The sequence below is a fragment of the Schistocerca cancellata genome, chromosome 3 (genome assembly GCF_023864275.1).
Source record: "Schistocerca cancellata isolate TAMUIC-IGC-003103 chromosome 3, iqSchCanc2.1, whole genome shotgun sequence".
NCBI classification, from domain to species: Eukaryota; Metazoa; Arthropoda; class Insecta; order Orthoptera; family Acrididae; genus Schistocerca; species Schistocerca cancellata.
Genome location: NC_064628.1, coordinates 864,947,576 through 864,952,788, shown reverse-complemented (window position 1 = coordinate 864,952,788; position 5,213 = coordinate 864,947,576). Strand labels below are relative to the sequence as shown.

Here is a 5,213-nt window from a genome sequence, read left to right as displayed (position 1 = left end):
CCACTAGTTACGTAAGAAATTTTGTGAATTTTTGTGTCATTTCCTTACAGCGGACGACTCCAGAAGAGTCTGAAAGTTTTTCAGGCATTTCTCTTTAGAACGTTAGGAGCGTCTGTCTGACTTCTGTAGTAGTGTGGGGGTGGAAATTGCAGCTTGCAGGAGCCACAGGGAAAGGGTACATCTCAGATTAATCCGTTGCGCATAATGACACAATAGCAGATCAACCCCACGCTCACAAAGTCTCTCGCCTGATAAATACCAAATTGCAGTGCCTACGTTGTGAAGAAGTACGATACAATGTTCGTTCGGACACTTTATCGACAGTAGGAATTGGGAATACATTCCACGTCTTTCATAGCAGACATAGTCCCTCGCAGAACCCTTTCCTTCGGACAAACACACATGTTCGAAGTAACATTGCATCGTACTCCACGACATAGGCACTGCAATTTCGTATTTATCAGCCGACACCGGGCCTATGAGTTACAAATAAAGTGTCTCCTCCATATGGGAATAACATTGATGGGATGTACGAGCACAGATATGGCGCATTAACAACGACGAAATGGCGTTTTTGGTGTGGCCATGAGTCGTGGTCGGACACCCAAAGCGCAAAGCCTACTGCTTGCGTAAAGCGGGAAAGTAGGGTTCGAGTCATAGTCCGGCACGAATTTTGTCATCATCCCGTTATACAGGGTGGTCCATTGATCGTGACCGGACCAAATGTCTAACGAAATAAGCACCAAGCGAAAAAACTACAAAGAACGAAACTCGTATAGCTTGAAGGGGGAAACCAGATGGCGCTATGGTTGGCCCGTTAGATGGCGCTGCCATTGGTCAATCGGATATCAACCGCTTTTTTTTTAAAATAGGAACCCCCATTTTTATTACATATACGTGTAGTACGTAAAGAAATATGAATGTTTTAGTTGGACCAATTTTTTCGCTTTGTGATACATGGTTCACAATTTTAGACGAACAGTTGGTAACAGGTAGGATTTTTAAATTAAAATACAGAACGTAGGTACGTTTGAACATTTTATTTCGGTTGTTCCACTGTGATAAATGTGCCTTTGTGAACTTATCATTTCTGAGAACGCATGCTGTTACAGCGTGATTACCTGTAAATACCACATTAATGCAATAAATGCTCAAACTGATGTCCGTCAACCACAGTGCATTTGGCAATACGTGTAACGACATTCCTCTCAACAGCGAGTAGTTCGCCTTCCGTAATGTTCGCGCATGCATTGACAATGCGCTGACGCATGTTGTCAGGCGTTGTCAGTCGATCACGATAGCAAATATCCTTCAACTTTCCCCAGAGAAAGAAATCCGGGGACGTCAGATCCGGTGAACGTGCGGGCCATCGTAAGGTGCTTCGACGACCAGTCCACCTGTCATGAAATATGCTATTCATTACCGCTTCAACCGCACGGGAGCTATGTGCCGGACATCCATCATGTTGGAAGTAGATCGCCATTCTGTCATGCAGTGAAACATCTTGTAGTAACATTGGTAGAACATTACATAGGAAATCAGCATACATTGCACCATTTAGATTGCCATTGATAAAATAGGAGCCAATTATCCTTCCTCCCATAATGCTGTACCTTACATTAACCCGCCAAGGTCGCTGATGTTCCACTTGTCGCAGCCGTCGTGGAAATTTCCGTTGCCCAATAGTGCATATTATGCCGGTTTACGTTACCGCTGATGGTGAATGACTATTCGTGGCTAAACAGAACGCGTGCAAAAAATCTGTCATCGTCCCGTAATTTCTCTTGTACCCAGGGGCAGAAATGTACACGACGTTCGTCGCCATGCAATTCCTGGCGCATAGAAATATGGTACGGGTGCAATCGATGTTGATGTACCATTCTCCACACCGAAGTTTTTGAGATTCCAGATTCTCGCGCAATTTGTCTGCTACTGATGTTGAGATTAGCCGCGACAGCAGCTAAAGGACCTACTTGGGCATCATCATTTGTTGCAGGTCGTGGTTGACGTTTCACATGTGGCTGAACACTTCGTGTTTCTTTAAATAACGTAACTATCCGGCGAACGGTCCGGACACTTCGATGATGTCGTCCAGGATACCGACCAGCATACATAGCACACGCCCGTTGGGCATTTTGATCACTACAGCCGTACATCAACACGATATCGACCTTTTCCGCAATTGCTAAGCGGTCCATTTTAACACGGGTAATGTATCACGAAACAAATACCGCCCGCACTGGCGGAATGTTTCGTGATACCACGTATTTATATGTTTGTGACTATTACAGCGCCATCTATCACAAAACCGAAAAAATTGGTCCAACTAAAACATTCATATTTCTTTGCGTACTACACGAATATGTAATAAAAATAGGGGTTCCTATTTTAAAAAACGCAATAGATGTCCGTTTGACCAATTGCAGCACCATCTATCGGGCCAAGCATAGCGCCATCTGGTTTCCCCCTTCAAGCTAGATAAGTTTCGTTCTTTGTAGTTTTTTCGTTTGATGCTTATTTCGTTAGATATTTGGCCTGGTCACTATCAATGGACGACCCTGTAAAGCTGTAAGTGGTTCATATTCGCAACTGCAAATACGTGTCATGTCTCTCTTAGCAGCTGTAGTCACCGCAGAGCCGAAGGAACACTGCATGGTTCTTCATCACAGTAGAGGCACTGGAATTTCATTCTTCTCACCAATGTTGTAGACCACTATACTTTTACGTAGCATTTCCATAATACGTGTTGAGCGAACATACCGATAACAAATCTAATGGCACCCTCTCTGAGTTGCTTCGATGTCTTCCTTTAACCCGACCTGGTAATCCCAAACACTCGAGCAGCACTCAGTAATGGGTTGCTTACGTGTTTTGTACGCGGACTCTTTTTATCGATGAATTACACTTCTGAAATGATAATTAAATTGACACCCTAGCTGCAATCAGGCGTTGATACACTTCGTTGGGGACATGTTGAAAATGTGTGCCGCGACCGGGACTCGAACCCGGGATCGCCTGTTTACATGGCAGACGCTCTATCCATCTGAGCCACCGCGGGCACAGAGGATAGTGCGTCTGCAGGGACTTATCCCTTGCACGCCCCCCGTGAGATCCACATTCCCAACATGTCCACAACACTACATTCGTAGTGCGCCTAATAGATGTTTGCCCATCATACTCATTACTCGTGGCAGATTAATCTACCAAGTCCCGTACGAGTTCGGGCATAGCGTGTGCGTTCGCACAAGAAGGTCAAAGGCCGGGAACCCATATTTTTAACTATATATGACGGTATTACCTGTTCCCGAAAGAACAGTTACCGTCGATGACCATGCAGCTTTGCTAGAAATGAAATGATAATTAAATTGACACCCTAGCTGCAAGCAGGCGTTGATACACTTCGTTGGGGACATGTTGAAAATGTGTGCCCCGACCGGGACTCGAACCCGGGATCTCCTGCTTACATGGCAGACGCTCTATCCATCTGAGCCACCGCGGGCACATGTTGTGGACATGTTGGGAATGTGGATCTCACGGGGGGCGTGCAAGGGATAAGTCCCTGCAGACGCACTATCCTCTGTGCCCGCGGTGGCTCAGATGGATAGAGCGTCTGCCATGTAAGCAGGAGATCCCGGGTTCGAATCTCGGTCGGGGCACACATTTTCAACATGTCCTCAACGAAGTGTATCAACGCCTGCTTGCAGCTAGTGTGTCAATTTAATTATCATTTCATTTCTAGCAAAGCTGCATGGTCATCGACGGTAACTGTTCTTTCGGGAACAGGTAATACCGTCATATATAGTTAATTACACTTCTTCTTCCAATAAACCGAAGTCCACCAATCGCCTTCGCTACAACCGACCACACGAGCTCTTTTCATTTCGTATCACTTTGCAGCGTGAAAGTTGCCTGTTCATTTCCAATTTCAATTTCTTAAATCGCGATAATTTGCTTGTTTGTAATAATAAGCTTCGATTAGTTGAAAGACTCTACTCGTACAATCCCTTTGCATATCCAGTGAGGCATTTCGCATTTTTTTGGAGGTCGGTTTTGGCCATCAGCCAGTGAGAAGCGTCCGTGGTTTTGAAACCATGAGGTGCACTCACCTCTATGGAGCTGCTTTTCGTCCAGTAGTGTTCTGTTTCATCTAGAAGGAAGGCTGGCTTTGTCTGGTGAACATAGGCCATTTCAGAAGTGAGTTACAAAGTTCTACACAGTTAACTTCGAGCTGATACTCGCGAGGGTAGCCTTCTGCGTGACGAAATGGAATGTCATAGGTGACTCACATTTTGTTAAATGACAGATGATTCTAAGAGCGAAAATAGTCTTTTCAACCTGTCATGTAGTAGATTCAAACTTTTCCTCCGCTCCTGAAGTGTAAATGAGTTATTGTCTTGGTGGAAGTCGCGTTCTGCAAGCACGTCTCTCGTTACTCATTCCAGGAAGCTTATCTGGTATTTACCACTTCAGAAGCCATGTGGGCTTTGTATACCAACTGAATTATTTGAGAAGAATATATGCATATCTTCGTAACCATTTTTTTTCAGTTATTTGATTCCATCTAAGCCATTTTGAATTACACTACTGGCCATTAAAACTGCTACACCACGAAGATGACGTGCTACACACGCGAAATTTAACCGACAGGAAGAAAATACTGTGATATGCAAATGATTAGCTTTTCAGAGCATTCACACAAGGTTGGCGCCGATGGCAACACCTAAAACGTGCTAATATGATGAAAGTTTCCAACCGATTTCTCATACACAAACAGCAGTTTACCGGCGTTGCCTGGTGAAACGTTGTTGCGATGCCTCGTATAAGGAGGAGAAATGCGTACCATCACGTTTCCGACTTTGATAAAGGTCTGATTGCAGCCTATCGCGATTGCGGTTTATCGTATCGCGACATTGCTGCTCGTGTTGGTCGAGACCAAATGGCTGTTTGCAGAATATGGAATCGGTGGGTTCAGCAGGGTAATACGGAACTCCTTACTGGATCTCAAAGGCCTCGTGCCACTAGTAGTCGAGATGACAGGCACCTTCTCCACATGGCTGTAACGGATTGTGCAGCCACGTCTCGATCCCTGAGTCAACAGATGGGGACGTTTGCATGACAACAACCGTCTGCACGAACAGTTTGACGACGTTTGCAGCAGCATGGACTATCAGCTCGGAGACCATGGCTGCGGTTACCCTTGACGCTGCATCACA

General features: G+C 45.2%; 2 non-coding genes across 2 annotated transcripts; one reads left to right on the top strand and one right to left on the bottom strand.

Annotated features, from left to right (window-relative positions):
- Window positions 1–3,425: 3,425 nt before the first annotated feature.
- Window positions 3,426–3,500, bottom strand: Trnat-ugu (transfer RNA threonine (anticodon UGU)). The gene has a single exon. It is a non-coding gene; the product is annotated as a tRNA-Thr (tRNA).
- An 81-nt stretch (window positions 3,501–3,581) lies between these two features.
- Window positions 3,582–3,656, top strand: Trnat-ugu (transfer RNA threonine (anticodon UGU)). The gene has a single exon. It is a non-coding gene; the product is annotated as a tRNA-Thr (tRNA).
- The last annotated feature ends 1,557 nt before the right edge of the window (window positions 3,657–5,213 follow it).